We start from the raw sequence: 27,737 nt of genomic DNA, 5'->3' as shown, positions 1-27,737 counted from the left end.
TCAAAAATTGAATCCAAATGAAGATTCCTGCCAGACAAAAGGTGCCACCACAGAAAGGTGTTCCTGCCCAAGAAGTGCCCAGGCTGCCTCAACAACTGCACCTGAAGCCAAAGCTTCCAGACTTTTTTTCCTGGTGGAAAGAGCTGCTAATTCCCTTTTTTTTTAGCCCTTTCCTGTATAGGCCAAAGTAACTCCTTAAATAGACTCCAGATGTAGATTCCTGCCAGACAAAAGGTGCCACCACGGCAAGTTCTTGCTGCCCAAGAAGTGCCCAGGCTGCCCCACCAAATGAACTCAAAGTCAAACCTTCCAGACTATTTTTCCTGAGGGAAAGGGCTGCTAATTCCCTTTTTTTTGACCCACTCCTGAATAGGTCAAAGTAACACCCAGAATAGACTCCAGATAAAGATTCCTGGCAGACAAAAACTGCCACCACAGGAAGCTCTTGCTGCCCAAGAAGTGCCCAGGCTGCCCCAACAACTGCACCTCAAAGCCAAATCTTCCAGACTCTTTTTCCTGGTGGAAAGAGCTGCTGTTCCTTTTTTTCTGCCCTGCGCTGCAATGGCCGCACCAACCTCCTGAAAAATTGAATACAACTGAAGATTCCTGACAGACAAAAGGTGCCACCACAGAAAACTCTTGCTGCCCAAGAAGTGCCCAGGCTGCCCCAACAACTGAACCTCAAAGTCAAACCTTCCAGACATTTTTTCCTGGTGGAAAGAGCTGCTAATTCCCTTTTTTTTAGCCCTTTCCTGTATAGGCCAAAGTAACTCCTTAAATAGAATCCAGATAAAGATTCCTGCCAGACAAAAGGTGCCACCACAGAAAGTTCTTGCTGCCCAAGAAGTGCTTAGGCTACCCCAACAACTGCAACTCAAGGCCAAAGGATCCAGACTTTTTTTCCTGGTGGAAAGAGCTGCTGTTCCCTTTTTGCAGGCCTGCGCTGCAATGGCCCGTCCCACCTCCTGAAAAATTCAATCCAAATGAAGATTCCTGTCAGACAAAAGGTGCCAACACAGAAAGTTCTTGCTGCCAGAGAAGTGCCCAGGCTACCCCAACAACTGCACTTCAAAACCAAAGCTTCCAGACTGTTTTTCCTGGTGGAAAGAGCTGTTGTTCCCTTTTTTCTGCCCTGCGCTGCAATGGCCTGTCCCACTTTCTGGAAAATTGAATCCAAATAAAGATTCCTTCCGGCAAAATGTGCCACCACAGAAAACTCTTCCTGCCCAAGAGGTGTCCAGGCTGCCCCAACAACTGAACCTCAAAGTCAAACCTTCCAGACTTTTTTTCCCGGTGGAAAGAGCTGCTAATTCCCTTTTTTTTAGCCCTTTCCTGGATAGGCCAAAATAACTCCTTAAATAGACTCCAGATAAAGATTCCTGCCAGACAAAAGTTGCCACCACAGGAAGCTCTTTACTGCCGAAGAAGTGCCCAGGCTGCCCCAACAACTCCACCTCAAAGCCAAAGGATCTAGCCTTTTTTTCCTGGTGGAAAGAGCTGCTGTTCCCTTTTTTCTGCCCTGCGCTGCAATGGCCGGTCCCACCTCCTGGAAAAATTTACTCCAAATGAAGATTCCTGCCAGACAAAAGGTGCCACCAAAGAAAACACTTCCTGCCCAAGAAGTGCCCAGGCTGCCCCAACAACTGAACCTCAAAGTCAAACCTTCCAGATTATTTTTCCTGAGGGAAAGGGCTGCTAATTCCTTTTTTTTTAGCCCACTCATGAATAGGTCAAAGTAACATCCAAAATAGACTCCAGATAAAGATTCCTGCCAGACAAATGTCTTACCACAGAAAGCTCTTTGATGCTCAAGAAGTGCCCAGGCTGCCCCAACAACTGCACCTCAAAGCCAAATCTTCCAGACTCTTTTTCCTGGTGGAAAGAGCTGCTGTTCCCTTTTTTCTGCCCTGTGCTGCAATGGCCTGTCCCACTTTCTGGAAAATTGAATCCAACTGAAGATTCCTGCCAGACAAAAGGTGCCACCACAGAAAGTTCTTGCTGCCCAAGAAGTGCCCAGGCTGTGCAAAAACTGCACCTCAAAGCCAAAGCTTCCAGACTTTTTTTCCTGGTGGAAAGAGCTGCTGTTCCCTTTTTTCTGCCCTGTGCTGCAATGGCCTGTCCCACCTTCTGGAAGATTGAATCCAAATAAAGATTCCTACCAGACAAAAGTTGCCACCACAGAAAACTCTTCCTGCCCAAGAGGTGTCCAGGCTGCCCCAACAACTGCACCTCAAAGCCAAAAAATCCAGACTTTTTTTCCTGGTGGAAAGAGCTGCTGTTCCCTTTTTTCTGCCCTGCGCTGCAATGGCCGGTCCCACCTCCTGGAAAAATTGAATCCAAATGAAGATTCCTGCCAGACAAAAGGTGCCATCAAAGAAAACACTTCCTGCCCAAGAAGTGCCTAGGCTGCCCCACCAACTACACCTGAAGCCAAAGCTTCCAGACTTTTTTTCCTGGTGGAAGGAGATACTGTTCCCTTTTCTGTGCCCTGCGCTGCAATGACCGGTCCCACCTCCTGAAAAATTCAATCCAAATGAAGATTCCTGCCTAACAAAAGGTGCCACCACAGAAAGTTCTTGCTGCCAGAGAAGTGCCCAGGCTGCCCCAACAACTGAACCTCAAAGTCAAACCTTCCAGACTTTTTTTCCTGGTGGAAAGAGCTGCTAATTCCCTTTTTTTTGGCCCACTCCTGAATTCGTCAAAGTAACACCCAAAATAGACTCCAGATAAAGATTCCTGCCAGACAAAAGTTGCCACCACAGGAAGCTCTTGCTGCCCAAGAAGTGCCCAGGCTGCCTCACCAACTGCACCTCAAAGCCAAAGGATACAGACTTTTTTTCCTGGTGGAAAGAGCTGCTGTTCCCTTTTTTTCTGCCGTGCTCTGCAATGGCCGGTCCCACCTCCTAGAAAAATTGAATCCAACTGAAGATTCCTGCCAGACAAAAGGTGCCACCACAGAAAGTTCTTGCTGCCCAAGAAGTGCCCAGGCTGCCCCAACAACTGAACCTCAAAGTCAAACCTTCCAGACTATTTTTCCTGAGGGAAAGGGCTGCTAATTCCCTTTTTTTTAGCCCACTCCTGAAGAGGTCAAAGTAACACCCAAAATAGACTCCAGATAAAGATTCCTGCCAGACAAAAGTTGCCACCACAGGAAGCTCTTGCTACCCAAGAAGTACCTAGGCTGCCCCACCAACTGCACCTCAAAGCCAAAGCTTCCAGCCTTTTTTCCCGGTGGAAAGAGCTGCTGTTCCGTTTTTTCAGCCCTGTGCTGCAATGGCCTCTCCCACTTTCTGGAAAATTGAATCCAAATAAAGATTCCTGCCAGACAAAAGGTGCCACCACAGAAAGTTCTTGCTGCCAGAGAAGTGCCCAGGCTGCCCCAACAACTGCACCTCAAAGCTTCCAGACTTTTTTTCCTGGTGGAAAGAGCTGCTGTTCCCTTTTTTCTGCCCTGCGCTGCAATGGCCCGTCCCAACTCCTGAAAAATTTACTCCAAATGAAGATTCCTGCCAGACAAAAGGTGCCACCAAAGAAAACACTTCCTGCCCAAGAAGTGCTCAGGCTGCCCCAACATCTACACCTGAAGCCAAAGCTTCCAGACTTTTTTTCCTGGTGGAAAGAGCTGCTGTTTCCTTTTTGATGCCCTGCACTGCAATGGCCGGTCCCACCTCCAGAAAAATTGAATCCAACTGAAGATTCCTGCCAGACAAAAGGTGCCACCACAGAAAGCTCTTGCTGCTCAAGAAGTGCCCAGGCTACCTCAACATCTGCACCTGAAGCCAAAGCTTTCAGACTTTTTTTCCTGGTGGAAAGAGCTGCTGTTCCCTTTTTTCAGGCCTGCGCTGCAATGGCCTGTCCCACCTCCTCAAAAATTGAATCTAAATGAAGATTCCTGCCAGAGAAAATGTGCCACCACAGAAAGGTCTTCCTGCCCAAGAAGTGCCCAGGCTGCCTCAACAACTGCACCTGAAGCCAAAGCATCCAGACTTTTTTTCCTGGTGGAAAGAGCTGCTAATTCCCTTTTTTTTAGCCCTTTCCTGTATAGGCCAAAGTAACTCCTTAAATAGACTCCAGATGAAGATTCCTGCCAGACAAAAGGTGCCACCACAGGAAGTTCTTGCGGCCCAAGAAGTGCCCAGGCTGCCCCACCAAATGAACTCAAAGTCAAACCTTCCAGACTATTTTTCCTGAGGGAAAGGGCTGCAAATTCCTTTTTTTTTAGCCCACTTATGAATAGGTCAAAGTAACACCCAAAATAGACTCCAGATAAAGATTCCTGACAGACAAATGTCTTACCACAGAAAGTTCTTGCTGCCCAAGAAGTGCCCAGGCTGCCCCAACAACTGCACCTCAAAGCCAAAGGATCCAGACTTTTTTTCCTGGTGGAAAGAGCTGCTGTTCCCTTTTTTCTGCCCTGCGCTGCAATGGCCGGTCCCACCTCCTGAAAAATTTACTCCAACTGAAGATTCCTGCCGGACAAAAGGTGCCACCACAGAAAACTCTTCCTGCCCAAGAAGTGCCCAGGCTACCCCAACAACTGCACATCAAAGCCAAAGCTTCAAGACTTTTTTTCCGAAAGGAAAAGAGCTGCTGTTCCCTTTTTTCTACCCTGTGCTGCAATGGCCTGTCTTACCTTCTGGAAGATTGAATCCAAATAAAGATTCCTACCAGACAAAAGTTGCCACCACAGAAAACTCTTCCTGCCCAAGAGGTGTCGAGGCTGCCCCAACTACTGAACCTCAAAGTCAAACCTTCCAGACTATTTCACCTGAGGGAAAGGGCTGCTAATTCCCTTTTTTTTAGCCCTCTCCTGAATAGGTCAAAGTAACATCCAAAATAGACTCCAGATAAAGATTCCTGCCAGACAAAAGTTGCCACCACAGGAAGCTCTTTACTGCCCAAGAAGTACCCAGGCTGCCCCAACAACTGCACCTCAAAGCCAAAGGATCCAGACTTTTTTTTCCTGGTGGAAAGAGCTGCTGTTCCCTTTTTTCTACCCTGCGCTGCAATGGCCGGTCCCACCTCCTGGAAAAATTTACTCCAAATGTAGATTCCTGCCAGACAAAAGGTGCCACCAAAGAAAACACTTCCTGCCCAAGAAGTGCCCAGGCTGCCCCAACATCAACACCTGAAGCCAAAGCTTCCAGACTTATTTTCCTGGTGGAAAGAGCTGCTGTTTCCTTTTTGATGCCCTGCACTGCAATGGCCGGTCCCACCTCCTGAAAAATTGAATCCAACTGAAGATTCCTGCCAGACAAAAGGTACCACCACAGAAAGGTCTTCCTGCCCAAGAAGTGCCTGGGCTGCCCCACCAACTACACCTGAAGCCAAAGCTTCCATCCATTTTTTCCTGGTGGAAAGAGCTGCTGTTCCCTTTTCTGTGCCCTGCGCTGCAATGACCAGTCCCACCTCCTGAAAAATTCAATCCAACTGAAGATTCCTGCCTAACAAAAGGTGCCACCACAGAAAGTTCTTGCTGCCAGAGAAGTGCCCAGGCCACCCCAACAATTGCACCTCAAAGCTTCCAGACTTTTTTTCCTGGTGGAAAGAGCTGCTGTTCCCTTTTTTTCTACTTTGCTCTGCAATGGCCGGTCCCACCGCCTAGAAAAATTGAATCCAACTGAAGATTCCTGCCAGACAAAAGGTGCCACCACAGAAAACTCTTGCTGCCCAAGAAGTGCCTAGGCTGCCCCAACAACTGCACTTGAAGCCAAAAGATCCAGACTTTTTTTCCTGGTGGAAAGAGCTGCTGTTCCCTTTTTTCAGGCCTGCGCTGCAATGGCCTGTCCCACCTCCTGGAAAATTGAATCCAAATGAAGATTCCTGCCAGACAAAATGTGCCACCACAGAAAACTCCTGCTGCCCAAGAAGTTCTCAGGCTGCCCCAACTGCACTTGAAGCCAAAGCTTCCAGACTTTTTTTCCTGGTGGAAAGAGCTGCTGTTACCTTTTTTCTGCCCTGCGTTGCAATGGCCGGTCCAACCTCCTGTAAAATTTAATGTAAATGAAGATTCCTGACAGACAAAAGGTGCCACCACAGAAAGTTCTTGCTGCCCAAGAAGTGCCCAGGCTGCCCCAACAACTCCACCTGAAGCCAAAGCTTCCAGCCTTTTTTTCCTGGTGGAAAGAGCTGCTGTTCACTTTTTTCAGCCCTGCTCTGCAATGGCCTGTTCCACCTCCTGGAAAACTGAATCCAACTGAAGATTCCTGCCAGACAAAAGGTGCCACCACGGAAAACTCTTGCTGCCAAAGAAGGGCCCATGATGCCTCAATAACTGCCCCTGAAGCCAAAACTGCCAGACTTTTTTTCCTGGTGGAAAGAGCTGCTGTTCCCTTTTCTCAGCCCTGCGCTGGTATGGCCTGTCCCACCTCTTGAAAATTGAATCCAAATAAAGAATCATGCCAGACAAAAGGTGCCACCACAGAAAGCTCTTTTTTGCCCAAGAAGTTCCCAGGCTGTACCAACTACACCTAAAGCCAAAGCTTCCAGACTTTTTTTCCTTACGGAAAGCTTCTGTTCCCTTTTTTCTGCCCTGCGCTGCAATGACCGGTCCCACCTCCTGGAAAATTGAATCCAAATGAAGATTCCTGCCAGACAAAATGTGCCACCACAGAAAGTTCTTGCTGCCCCAGAAGAGCTCAGGCTACCCCAACAACTGCACCTGAAACCAAAGCTTCCAGACTTTTTTTCCTGGTGGAAAGAGCTGCTGTTACCTTTTTTCAGCCCTGTGATTCAATCGCTGGTCCCACCTCCTGAAAAATTGAATCTAACTGAAGATTCCTGCCAGACAAAAGGTGCCACCACAGGAAGCTCTTGCTGCCCAAGAAGTGCCCAGGCTTCCCCATCAACTGCACCTGAATCCAGAGGATCCAGACTTTTTTTCCTGGTGGAAACAGCTGCTAATTCCCCTTTTTGCAGCCCTGCTCTGCAATGACCGATCTCACTGAAACAGGAGGCCAGGCCCAAAAGAGTTAACTAAGAAATTTGGGCCTGCTAACAAGCTACCAACATCCAAGACGATCTGTGCTCGTTCTGTTCTACTTACTGGACCAAAGCTTCAGAGAATAGTACAAGAACATGTAATAGGCCTAGAAGCAATAAATTAGAAATATAACAGGATCAGGTAGACATTTGAATAGGAGAAATAGGCCGGGAGCCAGGGCTTTTCCCAAGCTTCAGTGAGCAGGTCAAGAACAATGGAAGAGAAGAAAGGTCAGGCTGAAGAAGATGAGTTTAAGCCCCCAGACCAACCAAAATTGAGGGCCAAGACAAGCACCACCCCAAACCCTGCCTGAGCTCCAGCTATACTCCGCCTATTATTAATATGCATTGATAGATGTTGTAATCACTTGAATATGCATTTAATCACATCTGAAGATTGTATAAAAATGCTGATTTTGTGTGAAGCCTTTGAGCAAGTTTGTCCAGCGCGAGCTGCCTTGCTCCCAGCATTGAATAAACAAATACCTTGCTGCTTAAAGATAAAAAAAAAATCTCTGAGCAGTTTCTCGGACCGATTTTTCGGATTCACTTGGCGACCTGCAGCAGCACACCTTCTCCACCCGGCTGCGGAATCCCCCGGAGGACGGGACCCCCTTGGGCGCCCTCGGGTAAGTCTTTCTACCCGAAGGGGCTCCCTTCTTCGGTGGCTTCTTGCGGGGGCTGGACAAGAACACTGCCTATTGATAAAAGGTATTTGTATCTGGTTTCTGGTTTTGTTTGTTCTGGTTCTGGATACCCGTGAGTCGAGGCGGGACGCCGTCTCGCAGGGGAAACGGGAGAGGACGCTCTCCCGGGGGAATATCCCCTCTGGTCTGGTCTGGTCTGGTTTTGTTTGTATTTGGCCAAGTATTGTTATTGTGTACCTGATATATCTTGCTTACCTTGAAACATCCAGGAGCACATAGTTAAAGGTATTATCATGCTAAGAGTTGCTATATGAGAGGTAGTGCTGAAGAGTTAACTATAAGCACATCACTTTGGATAAGACCTAGAATTAAGATTTGTCAGTTTTGCAATTGTTAGTTATATGCATGAGCCTTGTGTAACAGATGTAAGGTTTGCCTCCCCGACAGACAAGGCTGGGTAGAACCAGTGTGCATATTGCAGAAAAGAGGGACACTGGAAGCAAGAATGCCCTGAATTAACAGGTGGAAATACAGGCATAGGAGGGGCTGTTGTTGCTTACAGAGTACTGAGTGAAGGGGGGGCCGGCAGGCCAGTGCTAGGGGACCTGCTGGTAAAAATTAAGCTAGGGGAAGAAAAAGAAGAATTAGATTTTCTAATTGATACCAGGGCTACATTTTCTGTTTTGAATTAATACCTAAAAGTGATAAATATGTTTAAGTCGTGGGTGCCACTGGCCAATCAGAAAAGCTTTCTTTTGAAATCCCTAAAGTTCAAAATTGGAAAACAAATGGGAGTGCATCAGTTTTGGTATTTACCAAATTTATCCAAACTCGTATTGGGCAGAGACCTACTAGAAAATCTGGGAGCTGTAATAGAATTCAAACAAGGTAAAATTGAACTTAAGGTAAAGGAAGAACAATTAATAGCAGCTCTGAGTTTAGCAATGAGCTATGTGGAGCCAAGCCAGGGTAATTCAAATGTCAATCAAATTTTAGATCAGGTATACCCAGGAGTTTGGGCTACTGAAACACCAGGAAAGTCAAAAAGAGCAGCTCCCATTGAAATAGAATTACAGACAGGAGCAAACCCAGTAGTTAGGAAGCAATATGCACTGAAGCTGGAAAATAGTAAAGGAATTGAGCCAATAATAGACAACTTTTTGAAATTAAGGTTTTGTAGAGTGTGAATCAGATTGCAACACCCCAATTTTACCAGTCAAAAAGACAAATGGAACACATAGGTTGGCTGAGGATTTAAGAGCAGTAAATAAAATAGCTAAAACATACATGCAGCTGTTGCAAACCTATATACCTTATTAACAATATTAAAAGAAAGTGTAATTTGGTTCACAGTATTAGACTTAAGAGATGCCTTTTTCTGCCTTCCCTTAACACAGGAAAGTCAAAGGATATTTGCCTTCAAGTGGGAAAATCCCACCACAGGAAGGAAAACTCATCTCATTTGGACAGTGTTACCTTAAGGGTTAGAAAATATTCCCACAATTTTGGGAATTAATTAGCTAAAGAATTGGAACAATGGCAGTCACCATCGGGAAGGGGTGTACTTTTATAACATGTGAATGATCTATTGATTGTTACTGAAAAACAAGGAGAATGTGTTCAATGGACAGTACCAAATATGCCTTTGGCATAGTTCACACTCATGGAGCAATTTGGAAAAAGAGGACTTTTAACTCTTCAAGGAAAAGTTGTGGAATATACTGAAGAAACTCTATGATTATTAGAAGCTGTACAACTCCCCTCTCAGGTGGCAATTATGCACTGCCAAGGACACCTGAAAGGTAACACTGTCCTGGAAATAAGAAACAGAAAAGCTGATGCAGAAGCTGAATTAGCTGCTGCAAGAAGTAAAGAACTATCAGTAGCAGCTTTAGTGCTAGAAGAACTAGACACAGATCAACAGGTAGAATATCAAGAAACAGATTATAAGTGGATACATGAAAATGAAGGTAAGGTGTTAGACAATGGGTGAGGTTAACTAAAAACAGGTCAGTTAATACTGTTAGAAAAATTAGTGTGGCAATTTGTAAAAGTAAAACATGATAAAACTATTGGGGCTTAGACTCACTCTATTAGCATTTAAGGACTAGAGTAGCAGGACCAAATTTATTTATCACAATAGAGCAAGTCACATCCCAATGTGAACTTTGTCTTTAATACTGGAACAAAAATACACCAAAGGGCAATAAGTAAAGGGCATTTCTCAGGTGAAATTTGGCAATTTCTCTGAGCTCCCAAGAAAAGGGGGGGGTCCTGTTATCTCTTAGTTTTGACTGACACATTTTCTGGATGGCCTGAAGCTTTCCCATGTAGAAAAAAATGAATCAAAAGGAGTGGTTAAAGTCTTGTTGAATGAGATTATACCATGGTTTGGAATGCCTAAGAGCATCTCTTCAGATAGAGGTTCACACTTTTGTGCATGAATTGTACAAGCAATAAGTAAAGCACTAAAAATCAATTGGCAACTGCATATGCCCTACAGACTCCAAGCAAATGGGCAAGTAGAAAAGATGAGTCTAAAATATGTCAAGAAACAAATTTTCATTGGTATCAAGCTTTACCTATTGCTTTAATCAGGCTAAGGGTCAAGCCAAGATCAAAAGGGAAACTGAGTCCATTTGAAATTCTATTGGGCAGACCCTACATGATGCAAGCTGTGAATAGTGAAGCTGTAGATCAAATCAGTAATCAATATGTGCGTGATCATGTTATGGCTGTAGGAAAACAATTGCAGAAAAATGCTACAGTGGTGTTAGAACACCAACCCAAGCAGCCTGATTGTAAGTTACATCCCTTCAACCCTGGTGATCAGGTATATGTTAAGAATCTTTCAGGAGATCCACCACGAGAGAAGTGGGATGGACCCCAGCAGGTGCTGATGACCACCTTCACAGTGATCTGGGTGAAAGAGAAACCCACGTGGATCCACTGCTCTCGAGTCAAGAGGGTTCCAGAGGAAGCATGGACCTCGGGAGAGGAATCATCTACTATCAAGCCTCCTCAATGCTGATCTTTGGACTGATAAGTACATTAGTGTTAAATCAAACTCTTGCCCAAAAATCATTATGGTCTCAGGCCTATAATGGGAATTCTAGTCTATGATTTGCTATAAATACAGATATTCTGAATTCATCTGAACTGAACCAATACAATGCATCTGTTATAGTCCTCCAAGGAACAAGGGTACTGAATAATTGGTAAAATCCTGGTACCCCATACAATGCAAGTGTTTTAATAGGCACAGATCAGATGGTCACCCAAAACTGACGTTACTGTGAAATGTAATTAGTGGCTGATCAGTGTTGGCACACCTTCACTCTAGATAAATCAGTTTCTATGATGTGTCAGTGGACATTCAGAGAAGGAAATATAACCAGGAGATTTCCAACCAGCAAATCTCCTACCACCCCATTGACTAAGACCACCACCAGTTCTACAACTCCTTCTTTAGCTTGTGAGAGTGTCCACAATTTAACTTATGCTGGACCTTACATGATTAGACACTCAAATGAGCAGAAGCTGTTGTTAGATCCCACATATTCACTGAAGAGGGTTCGAATAAACCTTCAAGTAAACATATCAAACATACAAAAAGATTGTCAGCCCTGTATTCAACAAAGCCTTAAAGGCTGGCATGCATAGATGATGGCCAGATCCCCTCGTACCAGAATTCAAAGAGATGTAACCGGATGGTTTGGCACAGGATTAAGTGTATTAAACACCATAGATAAGAAGTATTAGGGAATAAACTAAGTGCTGTCACATCTGATCTAGGAAAATTCAAAGTCCCTTTAAGATCATCTTTGCTCACTTTGGCAGAAACACAATCATTGGCAGTTAAATTGTTAACATTAGTAGCTAACCACACTGCAAAAGATTTCACCAAGATTATTGACAATGCTGGTGTCATCCATAAAAGGTTTGCACTTGCAATACAATGTCTCCAAACTCAACAGTGGGTACAATCTGTAGCTGCAGGAATATTAAGGGAAGGAACCTCAGGAATATTACCACAAGAAGTAAGAGAAATAATAGCTAGAAACAGTTCTACTACACAATTTGAGAAAAATTACCAGGCGTGGTGGCAGTTAGTGAACTTCACTTACAACCCTCAACATGAACAAATTGAAGCTTATGTGCTCACTATCAGTGCAGCTAAAGAAAAGACCATCTTTCCTATCCTGACATTAGGAGCCATACCCCAAAATGTAATTGTCAGACCCATAGACCATAATGTTTGGGCAAGTTATGATCACACCAAGAAAAAGTGACAATCAGTCAGTCCTGAGGCATGTATTCCTAAAGGACAATTAGGATATATCTGTGAAAATGCTGGTATTAGGAGCTGGCATGATTCTACTACTGGTCCTAATTGTTTGGCTATGGTGCAAATCAAGCATCATGGTTAGAAGGATGCAGATAATGTGGGCTGTGATGAATACCTATCAAAATCCATTGGAACTTGACAAAAGAATTCGTAAATTCTAAACAAAAAGGGGGGAATGAAACAGGAGGCCAGGCCCAAAAGAGTTAACTACGAAATTTGGGCCTGCTAACAAGTTACCAACATCCAAAACGATCTGTACTCGTTCTGTTCTACTTACTGGACCAAAGCTTAAGAGAATAGTACAGGAACATGTAATAGGCCTAGAGGTGATAAATTAGAAATGCAGTAGGATAAGGTAGACATTTGAATAGGAGAAACAGGCCGGGAGCCAGGGCTTTTCCCAAGCTTCAGTGAGTGGGTCAAGAACAATGGAAAACAAGGAAGGTCAAGCTGAGGAAGATGAGTTGAAGCCCCCAGACTCATGGAGGAAGAGTGGAAGTACCCTCAGGATTGAGGGCCAAGAGAAGCACCGCCCCAAGCCCCGCCTGAGCTCCTGCTATACTCGACCTATTGTTAATATGCATAGATAGATGTTGTAGTCACTTGAATATGCATTTAATCCCATCTGAAGATTGTATAAAATGCTGATTTTGTGTGAAGCCTTTGAGCAAGTTTGTCCAGTGTGAGCTGGCTTGCTCCCAACATCAAATAAACAAATACCTTGCTGCTTAAAGATAAAAAAGTCTCTGAGCAGTTTCTTGGACCGATTTTTCGGATTCATGACATCATACCATTTCTGTGACATCACACTTCCCATGTGACATCACAGCTCCCCTGTGACATCACATCTTTGTTGTGACATCAAGGATTCTCTATGACATCACATCCATCATATGACATCACATCATATCATCCCTGTGACATCACATCCTCCCCGTGACATCACAACTCCCCTGTGACATCACAGCTCCCCTGTGACATCACGTTTTTCCTGTGTCATCACATCTCCCTCATGACATCACAGTCATCATATGACATCACATCTCTCCTGTGATATCACATAATCCCTGTGATGTCACATCCTCCCCTGTGACATCACAGCTCTCATGTGACATCACATCTCCCCATGACATCACATCTTCCCCGTGACATCACAGCTCCCCTCTGACATCACACCTCCACTGTGACATCACATCTCCCCTATGACATCACAACCATCATATGACATCACACCTCTTCTGTGAAATCATAACATCTCTGTGATGTCACATCCTGTCCTGTGACATCACAACTCCCCTATGACATCACAACCATCATATGACATCACACCTCTCCTTTGATATCGTATCATCCCTGTGACATCACATCCTCCCTGTGACATCACATCCTTTCTGTGACATCACATCTCTATGAATTCACATCCATCATATGACATCACACCTCTCCTGTGATATCACATCCTCCCCCGTGACATCACATCGTGCCTGTGACATCACACCTCCCCATGATATCACAGCTCCCCTGTGACATCACATCCAGTGACATCCAGATCCATCCCAAGGTTGGGAGTGTGTGTGAGACAGGCAGAACCACAAATGCCTGCACAGCCCAGAGCAGTCAGTGTGGGGCTGTGCTTGCTGCTGCAGAGACCCCCAGGGAACAAACCCAGGCAGGAGTCTGGGGGGCTGTGTGTGTGTCCCTAAGGAGGACACTTGCCTTATTATTGCTTATTATTTGTAATATCTTACACATCTATCACACAACACCTAAGGATGGATTCTATAGAATATGTGCCAGAGATATTTGGGTTGGGTCTGGTTGAGCTGCAGTTCAGTTCCCCACAGCAGCCCTCCCAGGGCTGGCTTGGCATTGGCAGCTGGAAGGGGGTTGAGAACACCCCAGTGTTTTGGCCACTGCTGAGCACAGCACCAACCCTGGGACATTCCTTCCTTAGCTGAGGGCAAGAGCCTGGCAGGGGACCCAAGTAGGCCAGCTGAGCCCAACTGACCCAAGGGACATTGCAGACCATGGGAGGTCAGCTCAGCTCTAAAAGCTGAGGCAGGGAGCAGGAGGGGGGCATTCATTGTCTGATGGCTGCCTGCTGAGGAACCGTCCCGCGGACCCAAGCCCTGCTCCTGGGGAGTGGCCGACCATGGCTGCTCATGGGAAGCAGAGAACAAACACTGCTCTTTGGCTTCTGTGTGCACAAGCTTTGTTCTGCTTTTTGCTTTAAATAAACTGCCTTATCCCAACCCACTATTTTGTTTTTCCCACCTTACTCTCTCCCCTGTCCTGCTGGGAAGGGGAGCGATAGAGCGGCTGGGAGGGCACCTGGTGTCCAGCCAAAGTCAACCCACCACACACCTGAACACGTCCAGAGACTCCACCACCTCCCTGGGCTACTTGTTCCAATGCCTGAACACTCTCTCAGTGGAAAAAGGGTTTTTGAATATCTAATCTGAGCCTCACCTGATGTAAGTTAAGGCCGTTTCCTATCTTCTGTCACTAAAGGCTTTGCAGAAGAGACCAACCCCCATCCCACTAAAAACCTCCTTTCAGGTCATTGCAGAGAGCAATGAGGTCCCCCTGAGCCTCCCCTTCTCCACACTCAACCAGCCCAGTTCCCTCAGCCGTCCCTCAGCAGACATGTTTTCCAGAGCCTTCCCCAGCTCCGGTCCCTTCTCTGGACACGCTCCAGCCCCTCAAGGGCCTTTTGGCACTGAGGGGCCAGAACTGGACACAGCACTCCAGGTGGGGCCTCAGCAGTGCCCAGCACAGAGGGGCAATCAGTTCTCTGCTCCTGCTGGCCACACTCTTCTCCACAAAGGCCACGATGCCCTTGGCCTTCTTGCCCCCCTGGGCACACTCTGCCTCATATCCAGCCGCTGTCAAGCAGCACCCCCAAGTCCCTTCCTGCTGAGCAGCTCTCCAGCCCCTCTGCCCCCAGCCTGGAGCGTTCCAGGGTCTTGTTGGGAGCCAAGGGCAGGCCCTGACACTTGGTCTTATTGATCCAGCCTGTCCAGATCCCTCTGCAGAGCCTTCCTGCCCTCCAGCACATCCACACTCACACCCAACATGGTGTTGTCCACAACTTTCCTGAGGGGGCACTGATCCCCTGGCCCAGATCACCCAGAACGATGTGAAACAGGAGCAGCCCCAACCCTGAGCCCTTGGGAACCCCACTAGTGACCAGCCCCACCTGGATTTCTTTCCATTCCCCACCACTCCCTGGGCCATCAGACACTTTGTCACCCAGCAAACAGTTCCCCGGGCAAGCCATGAGCAGCCAGTTTGTGCAGGAGATGCTGGGGGAGATGGTGCCAAAGGCTTTCTGGAATTCCACAGAGACACATCCCCAGCCTTTCCCTCAGCTGCTGAGCGGGTCCTTTGTCAGAGAAGGAGATGAGGTTGGTCAGGCAGGACCTGCCTTTCCCAACCCCATGCTGGCTGGGCCTGATCCCCTGGTTGTCCTGCCCCTGCCATGGGATGGCACTGAGGAGGATCTGCTGCATGGACTTCCCTGGTCCTGAGGTCAATGGGACAGGCCAGGAGTTGCCCAGATGCTCCTTTTGGCCCTTCCTGTGCATGGGCATCCCATGTGCTTGTTACCAGTCAGCTGGGACTTGTGCAGTTGTGCAGCACTGCTGGGGAATGAGTGAGAGTGGCTTGGCCAGCTCTTTCTCCAGCTCCCTCAGGACTCTTGGCTGCATCCCATGTGGGCCCAGGCACTTGGGGGGTCTCACTGGCAGAGCAGGTCACTGACCATTTCCTCCTGCATTGTGGGGGCTTCACTCAGCTCCCCATCACCAGCTTCCAGCCAAAGCCTGCCTGCCAGGTGTCCAAGGGGTCAGTTCTGCTGCCCCCTCCTTCCTTCCCCCACAATGGAAAACTCCCTCATTTTGGGTCCCTGTGCCCCAGACGGTTCTGACCACCACCTCACCCACCAGTCCCACAATCATGGGATGCTTTGGCTTGGGAGAGCCCTTAAAGAGCATCTCAGCACCCTCAGAGTCAAGAATTCCTTCCTACTATCTCCTCCAACCCTTCCCTCTACTTGTGTGAAGCCACTGCCCCTTGTCCTGTCACTCCAGGACCTTGTCCAAAGTCTCTCTCCATCTTTCTTGTTGGCTCCCTCCAGACACTGGAAGGCCACAATTAGGTCAGCCCAAAGCCTTCTCTTCTCCAGCCTCAACAGTCCCAATTCTTTCAGCCTTTCCTCACAGCAGAGCTGCTCCATCCCTCTGATCCTCTTGCTGCTCCCCTCTGGACTCGCTCCAACAGGTCCATGTCCTTCCTGGGCTGGAGCCCAGAGCTGGAGGCAGCTCTGCAGGTGGGGCAGCATTACAGCCACGCATGTTCCAGCAAGGACATGGTGGAACCTCATGGAACCAAGGACCATTGGGACACTGCAGGGCCTTCTGGAGCCAAAGGAGCCCTGGGCAATCTCATGGAATCAAGGCAGCACTGTCACCCTGGGAAAACTCCTGGAATTCAGGGCCCATTGTGACACTGCAGCTCCCCATGGAACAAAATGAACCCTGGGATGCTGCAGAAACTCATGGAACCAAGGGACCATTGTGACATTGAGGGGGCTGATGGAATCAGGAGTCCATTGGGACAATCCAGGGCCTCATGAAATCAAAGGAATTCTGGGACACTGTCAAACCTCCTGGAACCAAGGGTTCCTGCTGACATGTGTGTCCTCCTGGAACCAAGGGAGCCCTGAGATATTTCTGAACCTCCCAGAATCCAGGGGCCATTGGGACCCTGCAGAACCTCCTGCATTCAAGTGCTCCTTGTGAAACTGCAGGCTCTCCTGGAACCCAAGGATTCCTGGAACACTGCAGAGCTCACGGAACCAAGGGGCCATTGTCCCACTGCAGCTCCTTCTGAAGCACAAGGGATCCTGGGACAGTGGGAAATCTCCGAGAATCCAAAGGGCATTTGGGGACTGCAAGGCCTCATGGAACTAAAGGAACCTTTGGAGACTGGGGAAGCTCATGGAATCAAGAGGGAATTGTGACATGTGGGGCCTCCTGGAATCAAAAGAACCCTGAGAATTTTTATGGGAAAAAGTTAAGGCAGGAGCTGCTGCTCTCAGTTAATGTGGATCAACAAGGAGTGTTTTGGCCTTGACTGGTGTTTTCCATCAAGAGAGTGCTGTTTGCCAAAGTGGAAACCACTTGGAACGTGGTTGGAATGGTAGCCTGTGTTTTTCTCTGGTGGCTGAACACAGCCAGCACATGAGGGGAGGGGAATGTGTGGGATCAGGGCACTGCTTTGGGGCCATGCTGGGAATTCTCGAGGACTAAAAGACAAACAGCAGGTGCTGATCCCAAGAGAAGAAGAATAAAAGGGGACATGGAAAAGTGTCGGTGGAAAAGTTCAGAAATGGAACTCTGTGTGTGCAGCCTCATTTTCTCCTTCAGTGCCCACAGGAAAGGGGGCAAAAATTGAGGGTTGGGAGCACAAAACTGTTCGGTAGGAAACTGAGGATTGAGGGGAGAGTAGGAAAGTGGGAGGAACAGGGAGAAGGGTGGAAAAGGAAGGGTGATCTGGCGAGTCTGATTGTCCCATGGGGGTCTTTGGGCACCGGGGACTTGGAAAGGGGGTGGCCCCCCTGAGCTCCCAACTTACTGTGGGGTGCTGGGGGCTGCTGGATGCAATCTCAGCCTTGGAGTTTAGAGGAATTACAGAGGCGTGACTGAATCACTTTGGTCCCCCAGGTTTTAATGATGGCGAATCAGATCTATTGATAGAAATTAATTTATTTAGGGTTACAAATGATCAGACAAAAGATCTTCATCAGAGTTATTTACTGCACAATAGAAACACTAAAACTAACAGAAGTACAGAAAAAGATAAGACAGCGCTCTACACTACAGCAATTGTTGAAGCAATTCTACTCAAGCTGGCAACAAAGCAATAATTCTTAATTAGAGATGGATGGAACTCCCGCACACCAACACTCTCAGCCTCAGCCTTGGGGGGGTCCCCAGCCAAGGCAGGAATCTCCACACACACCCCAAAAACGGTTCTGTTGGAAGAAGCTGCCCCTGTGAAAGGGGACTGGCTTTGTGATCGAAAAGGATGGACTGACAGTCACTGGACTCCAGGGGTTGCCTCACCATCAGGGGGTTCATTCAAGGTGGAAGCAGCGGTCGAAGCTCTTCCTGCAGTCGGGGCACTGGTAGGGCTTCTCTTACTGGTGGGTCCGTTGGTGTCTGTTAAAGTTAGACCTGTCACTGAAGCTCTTCCCACACTCCCCACACTTGTAGGGTCTCTCCCCGGTGTGGATGCGCCGGTGGGTGACGAGGTGGGAGTTCCGGTTGAAGCCCTTCCCACAGTCGGTGCAGCGGAAGGGCCTCTCATCCGTATGCGCCTGCTCATGCCTGAGGAGATGTGAGCTGGTGTAAAACCTCTTCCCACATTCAAAGCACTTGTAGGGTCGTTCCCCAGTGTGGATGCGCTGGTGGGTGATGAGGTTGGAGCTGTTCTTGAAGGTCTTCTCACATTCCCAACATGTGTAGGGCCGTTCCCCAGTGTGGATGCGCTGGTGAGTAAGGAGGCGGGAGCTGTTCCTAAAGCTCTTCCCACATTCCTCACATGTGTATGGCCATTCCCCAGTGTGGGTGTGCTGGTGTCGGATTAGGTGGGAGTTTTGCCTGAAGCTCTTCCCACATTCCCCACACATGTAGGGACATTTCCCAGTGTGGATGTGCTGGTGTCGGATCAGGTCGGAGTTTCTCCTGAAGCTCCTCCCACATTCCCCACATACGTAAGGCCGTTCCCCAGTATGGATGTGGTGGTGGCTGAGGAGGCTGGAGCTCTGTCGGAAGCTTTTCCCACATTCCCTACAAATGTAGGGACGTTCCCCAGTGTGGATGTGCTGGTGTGTGATCAGGCTGGTGCTCTTACTGAAGCTCTTCCCACATTCCAAGCACCTGAAAGGCTTCTCCCTGCTGGGAGGCTGCTCAGGGACTACCAGCTCAGAGCTCCCCCTCAAGCTCCGGCCGCCTTCCCAGCACAGGCTGGCTCTTTCCTCCTCAGAGCACCCTGGGATGGCTTTGGAGCCCCTCCTGCGGGGGGATCTCCGGCCCTTTTCCTCCCCGCTGCCTTCCTGCGCCGGGGAGCCCTTCAAAACGGCCTCTCCCACCAGGGTCTCACGGGGGGATTTGTCCTCCGGGCTCTCCGTCCTCAGCTCGGGGCCTGGGGCAGGAAGCAACAAGGACAGGCAGGGGATTTGCCTCCGGCCCACAGGGAAGGCCAAGGACATCCCCCCAACTCCGGCCCCGGCAGGACGGCGGCGCCAGCGGGGTTGTCCTGCAGCCGGGGCCATGCTCGGCTGACAGAGCCAGCACAACACCCGCCCAAAGGGACACTGACTTCCTCCTCACCTGCCTGGGGGGCCCAAGGCATCTTCCTCTTCCTCGCAGCCTCCTCCTCCATCCGCCCAAGCTTTGGGAAGGACAAATCCTGATGGGGGGGAAAACAAGAGCTGAGCGCGTTGGCTTGGGGGTTCCTCCTGCCCAAGTCCATCTCTAGAACTCACCAGGCATCCTGTGACCATAAAAACCTCCAAACCACCAAGATTCAGCACAGAAAAACCCAAACTACCGAGATTCAGGCAAAAAACCTTCAGAAATAGGAAGAAGACCCTTAGTCCCTCAAACTGCAAAACGTTGAAATTCAGCTAAAAATACTCCAAAATATGAAGATTACCCCAAAAAATTCTCCCAGAAGTTCCCCCTCTCTGGTCTCTCCCCTCTGGGGTTCAGAAGGTCTCCCCTGTCTGGAATGCTGCGGGTGCCACTCAGGGATGCTGGGAGTGTTTGGGGTCCCAAGGGTTCCTTCTCTTGTGACTCTCGCCTTACGGGTGCCGCATTCCCAGATATTCCCCCTCTCCAGGGTTCTCCACTCTGTTGTCCCAGGGATCCCAGAGGTCCCCACTGTCCAGGTTTCCCCTTCTCCTCTCCCCCGTCTCAGGCTCTTGGGGCTTCTCTCGCCCCTTTCCCAATCACCCGACAGCTGCAGGAAGGGCAGGGACAGGGGCGGAGCAGGAACATGAACAGCAGGAAAACAAGTGCCTTCTCCCCCATCCCACGGGCACCCGGGAAGGGGAACTCGTCCCAAATATCCTGGGGAGAGTGCGGGTGGTCATGACATACTCGGGCTGCCAGCACAGATTTCCTTGCAAAGTCTGCAGGGAGTCAAGCTCTGGAGAGGAGATTGTGCCCCATGGATGGGATTGCAGAGGGCCCCTCAGGTCCCCAGCAGGAATTGGCAACCAGGAATAGACACAAAAGGCCCCCAAAAAGATTTGGGGGGAGTGTCCTGTAGGGAGGGGACAGTGTCCCCCCATCAGGGCACAGCTGGCAAGTGGGAGGCTGCTCCAGGGGTCTGCAAGAGGCCTCGTGCTCTGCTCAGCCCCAGCACTGGTTGGTACCAACCCCCCCGGCTGCCCCCGGCCCTGGGCAGCTCTGCTGCCACAGGCTGTGCCCTCACCGTGGCCCTGCAATGGCCCTGCCTGTCCCTCACCCGTGGCCCTGCCCGTGGCCCTGTCCCTTGGCTCTCTCTCTGCCACCTCAGTGTGGGGCACACGGGCTGGGGGTCCCTCCCAAGCCCCCCGGGCAGCCGGCGTTGGCTGGGGGGATGTGAGGGCTGGGCCTGCTCAGCACAGCCCCGGCCTCGTGCCCAGCACCTCTTTCCTGACCCACACAAGAGCTTCCCGGCCCCCCAGGGCTCCCCTGCTGCTGCCTCTGCTCCTGGCCCTGCCTTTGCTGCTCCCTTGGCTGGGGCAGCGGCTGCAGGGGGGGGATGGCAGCAGCTTCAGCTCCACGGCACTTCCTGGGGGGAGCTCAGCCCGGGGGGAACGGGCAGGGACCTGATGGGGATGGACAGGGGCCCAGCAGGGACAGCCAGGGCCTACAGGGGAAGGCACAGGGACAACCTGGACCCCCACACTGCCACCGCTGTCTCTGCTCCTCCTTGCAGGCTCCGTGGCCAGGCACAGTTTGTGTTCCTGGGTGCCCACCATCTCAGCACTTGGAGACGCTCAAATCAGCGCCCGCAGCTCTGCAGCAAAGCCCCAGCTCACCTGGCACACAGGGGATGGACACAGCACCTTCTTGGGGATGGGCTTTCACAGCTTTGCCTCTCTTCCCACCACAGGGCTCTCCTTCAGCAGCACCTCTGCCTTGCACTTATTCTCAGCCTCACCTCAGGGACAGCTCTGGGCTCACCTCCGCGCCACTTCTCAGCCTCACCTCAGGGCCTGGGCTCAAGGACAGGAACCTGCAGGGAGGGGACATCATGTGCAAGCTGAGGGCTGCCTGCTTGCACTGGTCTCTGGGCTTCCTTCTCCTTCTACAACCAGCCCACAACTCAGCCTGCTTTTCTAACACCACACATTTACAGACTAACCTTGGAGATAGATATGGACAGACATCTCTATCACCCTGGGGATAGAGCCTCAAGCATGTGCTGCCATAGGAATGGCAATCAGAGAATCACAGAATCAGCCACACTGGAAAAGACCTCTGGGGCCATCAAGTCCAACCCTTGATCCAACCCCGCCGTGCTTCCCAGACCATGGCACTGAGGCCACATCCACTCTCACCTTCAACACCTCCAGGGACGCTGACTCCACCCCCTCCCTGCCCAGACCATTCCAAGGCCTGATTGCTCTCTTGGGAAAAAATTGCTTCCTAATATCCAACCTAAACCTCCCCTGGCACAGCTCAAGACCCAGCCCTCTTGTCCTACTGCTGCTTCCTGGCACAACAGCCCCACCTGGCTCCAACCTCCTGGCAGGGACTTGCAGACAGTCAGGAGGTCTCCCCTGAGCCTCCTCTTCTCCAGCCTCAACACCCCCAGCTCCCTCAGCCTCTCCTCACACCACTTGTGCTCCACTCCCTTCCCCAGCCTCGCTGCTCTTCTCTGCTCCTGCTCGAGCCCCTCCAGGGCCTTCCTCAACTCAGGGGCCCAGAGCTGGACACAGCACTCCAGGGGTGGCCTCACCAGCGCTCACTCCAGCCCAACAATCACTTCCCCGCTCCTGCTGACACACTCTTCCTCACACAGTTCACCATCCATTGGCCCTCTAGGCCACCTGGCCACACTCTGCCTCCTCTTCAGCTTCCTGTCCATCCACACTCCCAGCTCCCTTTCTGCCTGCCTGCTCTCCAGACACTCTGGCCCCAGCCCGGGGGGCTGACGGGGCTTCTTGTGGCCAAAGGGCAGGACCCGGCCCTTGGCCTGCTTGACCCTCATCCCCTTACAATCAGCCCATGGATCCAGCTTGGCCAGGTCCCTCTGCAGAGCCCTCCTGCCTTCCAGCACATCAACACACCCCCAGCTTGGGGTCACCTGCACATTTGCTGATGAAATGCCTGGTTCTGCAGCAGCTGCAGATGCTCAAGGGGCAGCAGGACCAAGTCAGGGGCCGGGGGGGACCTGGAGGGCTTTGGGGTGTGGGAGGGTCTTGGGGGAGCTGGGGAGGGGCTTTGGGGATTGGGGGTACAAACCAGCACAGACCAGGACAGACCAGTACAGACCAGTACCTCCTCACCGCTCCCCAGATCTCTCCTGGAGCTGGGCCACGTTGTCCTGGGACACCTGAGCCCCCTCTAGTGCCCCCAGTACAGCCCAGTGCCCCAAGTACAGCCCACTGTGTTCCTGTCCCAGGGTGCTGGGTGATCTTTCTTTGGGGGGGTTGGAAGGGATTTGAGGTGGGGACTGGGGGAGATTTGGGGGGATCTGGGGGGGCGGTTGGATGGGGATTTGGGGGATTTTGAGGGGCTTTGGGTGAATTTGGGGGAGTTAAAAGGGTCTTGGGGGTATTGGGGGATCAAAAGTATCTTAGGGGAAGGAGATTAAACGAAAAAAAGGGGAGTTGGGGGACATTTGAGGGGGTTAATGGGGCCTAGAAGGGGAGAGGAGGGCCTGAACCAAGAGCAGGTGAGTCCTGAGACCCCCCTCGTGTCCCTAAGACCCTTTCGGTGTCCCCAGTTCCCCCCTTGGCATCCCCAATTCCACTGTCCTCAAACCCCTCCCCACTGTCCCCAAACCCCATCCTTGATGTCCCCAACCCTCCATCTCACTCCAGGAGCCCCCCCTGGACCCTCTGACCAAAAACACTCCTCCCCCACTCACAGAAAGGCCAAGGGCATCTGGGGTCATGTTGGGGACAACTGGGGGGCTTTGGGGGGCACTGGGTCATTACTGGGGGATACTGGGACACACTGGGGGAAACCAGGGGGCACTGGGAGGGACTGGGGGGTTACTGGGGGATTACCAGGACACACGAGGAGACACTGGGAGGTTACTGGGCCATACTGGGGGTTACTGGGTGCTCACTGCAGGATCACTGGGCCATCCTGGGGGGCAGTGGGAGGTCACTGGGACGCACTGGATGGTCACTGAGGGGGTTACTGGGCTATACTGAAGGTCACTGGGATATACTGGGGCACTGAGATCCCCTTACCCAGATGTGGTACATCCCCCTCCCCAGATTTTTGGGGGCACCAACAGGACCCCTCCCCTGGGAGCTGGGGGACCCCCTGAACCCCACTTCTGGGCTTTAGGGGACCCCCGGGCCCCTCTGTCTTTAGGGTCTCTGTGTGCTGAGTTTTGGGAGTCTCTGAGGCTCAGGGGGGGAATTGGGATCCCCTTTCCCTGTGGTCGGTCCACCGACATAAAGACCCCATAAAATCTCCTCAAAACCCCTGAAATTCCCTCAGAAATCCACCTCTGGACCCATCCAAACCTCATCAAGGACCCCTACAAATCCCCTCAGAGACCTAATTCCCCCTACCAAGACCCCCTAAACCCTCTCAGTAACCTGTAAAACCCACCTGGGCCCCCCCAGGCCCTTTCAGGGACCCCAAAAACTCCTTCGGAGACCCTCAAAACCGTCTGGGACTCTCGAAATCCCTCTAGAAACCCCAAAAACTGCTTCAAAGACCCTCCCCCAAAGCCCCCCAGGACCTCCCAATTCCCTTGGAAACTCCAAAACTCCCTCAGGGATTCCCAAACCCCTTCAGGGACCCCCCCAAAACCTCCTCAGGGACCCCTAAAAGCCCCTAAGGGACCACAAAACCACACAACAGCAGAAGAGCTTTCTGTAAAGGAAGGGAGCAAAGAACCTGAGAAGGAGGAGACCAAGGAAAAACTGAAGCAAAGCAATAAAATCATCCTGGCCCTTGCAGTTTTTTCCTGACCTTTTTCTCACTTTTCCTTTTCTTAGGATTCTTTTTTTAGTTGGGTGGTTTTGAATTTTTTTCTCCGAGGGACTTTCCCGGCAATCGAATCACCCTTCCGGGTTCTTGGGAGGCCTCCGGGCCCCGCGGCCCCCGAGAGGGTTCCAAGGCCCTGCGCTCTGACCCTCGGGAACCCCCGATCCGCCGCGCTAAACCCTCCCGAGCCCTCCAGCCTTTCCATCCTCACCCGCGCTCCCCGCAGCCCCCGAGGGGATCCCCAGACCCCGCTCTCCCGCACCCCCCGCCTGCACTCAGAGCTCACCGACCGACCCGCCGCCATCACCGATTCCCGGCAGCCAACGCGGCAGGGGCGGGGGCGGGGCTGCGGGGGCGTGGCCGCGCGCTGATTGGCTGCGGCGGCGTTCTCTGAACGCGGTGCGCGCGCAGCCGGGACTCGGTGATGGCGGCGGGGCCTGCGGTTCGCTCTGAGTGCTGTGAGTCCCCCCGGGGGGGCTCGGGAGGGTTTAGCGGGGGGGTTCGGGGATTCCCGAGGAGGTTTTGAGGGGTCCCTGAGGGAGTTCGGTGTCCTGAGGGGACTCAGGGGGTGGTTGAAGGTTCCTGAAGGGGTTTGGGGGTCTCTGAGGGGGTTTTGGTTTCTGAGGAGATTTGGGGGGTGCCAGGTGGGCTTTGGGGGTCTCTGAGGAGCTTTGGGGGTCCTGGCGGGACCTTTTAGGCAGTTTTGGGGTCTCTAGGGGGTTTACGGGGTCTTACACAGTTTTGAGGGTCTCTGAGGGGGATTGAGGGGTCCCTAAAGGGGACTGGGGGGTCCCAGGTGGGTTTTGCGGGTCACTGAGAGGGTTTAGAGGGTGCTGGGGAGGGATGAGGTCTCTGAGGGCATTTGAGGGGACCTTGAGAAGGTTTTGATGTGTCGAGGGGGGGATTTCAGGAGTTTTGAGGGCATTTTGGGGGGTTCCCTAAAGCCCAGCAGTGGGTCCAGGGGATCCCCCAGCCCCAAAGAGGAGGGGTCCTAGGGATGGCCCCCAAAATCCGGGGGGGGGGATGTACCACATCCGGGTAAGGGGATCCCTAGACCCCAGTATATCCCAGTGACTTTCCAGTGACCCCTTCAGTGACCAGCCAGTGTGTCCCAGAGACCTCCCACTGCCCTCCAGGATGGCCCAGTGATCCTGCAGTGAGCACCCAGTAACCCCCAGTATGGCCCAGTAACCTCCCAGTGTCTCCCCGTGTGTCCTGGTAATCCCCCAGTAACTCCCCAGTCCCTCCCAGTGCCCTCCCAGTGCCCTCCCAGTGTCCCTCAGTTCTCCCCAGTGTGTCCCAGTATCCCCCAGTAATCACGCAGGGCCCTGCAAAGCCCCCCAGCTCTCCCCAATGTTTCCCCAGATGCCCTTGGCCTTTCTGTGAGTGTGTGTGGGGGGTGTTTTTGTGGTCAGAGGGTCCAGGTGGGGCTCCTGGGGTGAGATGGAGGGTTGGGGACCTCAGGGATGGGGTTTGGGGACAGTGGGGAGGGGTTTGTGGACAGTGGAATTGGGGGTGCCAAGGGGGGAATTGGGGCTATGGGAAGTCCATGGGAACATTGGAGACACCAGGGGGTGTCGGGGTGTCAAGGGGGGAACTGGGGACAGCAAGAGGGTCTTGGGGACACCAGGGAGGTCTCAGGTATCACCTGCTCTTGGTGCAGCCCCTTCTCTGCCCCCCAGGCCCCTTTAACTCCCCCCAAATGTCCCTTAACCTCAATTTTCCTTTTAATCCCCTCCCCTCACAGATCTTATTGATGCCCCAATGCCCCCAAAACCTGTTTTACTTCCCCAAATACACCCAAAGACCCCCCCAAACCCCCCAAATCCCCATCCAACCCCCCCCCATATCCCCCCAAATCTCCCACAGCCAGTCCCCCCTCAAATCCATTCCAACCCCCCCCAAAGAGGGATCACCCACACCCTGGGACAGGAACACAGTGGGCTGTACTGGGGGCACTGGGCTGTACTGGGAGGGCACTGAGGGGGGCTCAGGTGTCCCACGACAAGGTGGCCCAGCTCCAGGAGAGATCTGGGAAGCAGTGAGGAGGTACTGGTCTGTCCTGGTCAGTACTGGTCTGTCCTGGTCTGTCCTGATCTGTACCCTCAATCCCCAAAGCCCCTCCCCAGCTCCCCCAGGACCCTCCTGTACCCCAGAGCCCCCCAGGCCTTCCCAGGCTCCTGACTTGGTCCTGCTGCCTCTTGAGCATCTCCAGCTCCTGCAGAACCAGGCATTTCTTTGCTCCCCACAGGGTGGTTCCCACACCCAGAATGGAATCTGGAGGCAGCAGGATGTGCACAGGGCTCCCATTTCCTACAGTGCAAAGGGGCTGCAGGGAATGATTCCCCTGCTCTTGCAAATCTGCCAAAACCTGCAGGGCACAGAAGTGGGAGCTTCAGGAATTTGCTGGCATTGGGAGTGGAGCTGACAGGGTACTGAGAGGAACATATCCCTGAAATACAATCTCTCTGCATACACAATATCTGTCTGGACAGGCAGATAAAGCAATAATCAGATATATTCTGTATCATATATATGGCACATATTCTATAGAGTCCATCCTTAGGTGTTGTATGATATATCTATGAGATATTACAAATAATAAGCAATAACAAAGCAAGTGTCCTCCTTAGGGACACACTTCAGAAGGGAACTTGCACTTGACCCCCTCCCATCTTCAGCTTCGAGCCACCTGGTGCCACAGAGGGGGACAGAGCTCCTGTGGAACATTCTATTCCACTGACACAGAGCAAGGAATAAACCCAAACTATTGCCTGGGTTTGTCCCCTGGGGGTCTCTGCAGCAGCAAGCACAACCCCACACTGACTGCTCTGGGCTGTGCAGGCATTTGTGGTTCTGCCTGTCTCACACACACACAAAAGTCTGGTGTAGTGCTGCCCTCAGGAAACCCCCCCAACCTTGGTCCAGCTAAAGCCATGGAATTTGTCTTTGTTTCCCTTGGGTTCAGGGCCAGGCTGTGCCTGTGTCCAGCCCAGAGGCTCAGAAAAGCATTTCTCCCATCCCACTGCAATCTGCTGCTGCAGACAGGACCCAGGCACTGGTGGCACTGGGAGTGAACAGCAGAGTGTTTCCAGGGGCTCTCTGAAGGAACACAAGTGTCCAAAGAAACCAGCACAAGTGTCCACAGAAGTCCCAGTCCTTCATCCCTGAATGAGCTCGTTCAGCCCAGGAAAAACTGTCTAAGTTTTATTTCCATGGAAGGAGGTTTTTCCCACTTTAACATCAGTTTAGTTCCAAACCAGTTTCTTCATTTCCTCCTCCCAATTTCCCTGAAGGACACTGACAGGGGCCATGGACACTGACAGGGATCACAGAGTTTGTCCCTTGGCCATCCAGCTCCTGCTGTTTGGCAGCACAGGAGAGGTTAATTAGAGCCCAGGCTCCAATCCCAGGGTGCACCTTGAAGATGAGCTTGAAATCAAATGACTTTCCTGCTGGAGGGTAAAATTCAGTCGCCATCACCTTTTTTTGTGCTGAATCTTCATATTTTGGAGTATTTTTTAG

At 51.3% G+C, this 27,737-nt stretch overlaps 2 pseudogenes; one reads left to right on the top strand and one right to left on the bottom strand.

The window, feature by feature from the left end:
- LOC135405017 (zinc finger protein 11-like) overlaps positions 1–27,737 on the top strand; it is a 269,730-nt pseudogene that overhangs the window by 54,321 nt on the left and 187,672 nt on the right.
- On the bottom strand, positions 18,116–19,861 carry LOC135404657 (zinc finger protein 436-like; annotated as a pseudogene).

The sequence above is a fragment of the Pseudopipra pipra genome, chromosome W, assembly GCF_036250125.1.
Source record: "Pseudopipra pipra isolate bDixPip1 chromosome W, bDixPip1.hap1, whole genome shotgun sequence".
Classification (NCBI taxonomy): domain Eukaryota; kingdom Metazoa; phylum Chordata; class Aves; order Passeriformes; family Pipridae; genus Pseudopipra; species Pseudopipra pipra.
The sequence above is the reverse complement of the archived record's forward strand: the minus strand, read 5'-3'. Positions and strand labels throughout refer to the sequence as shown.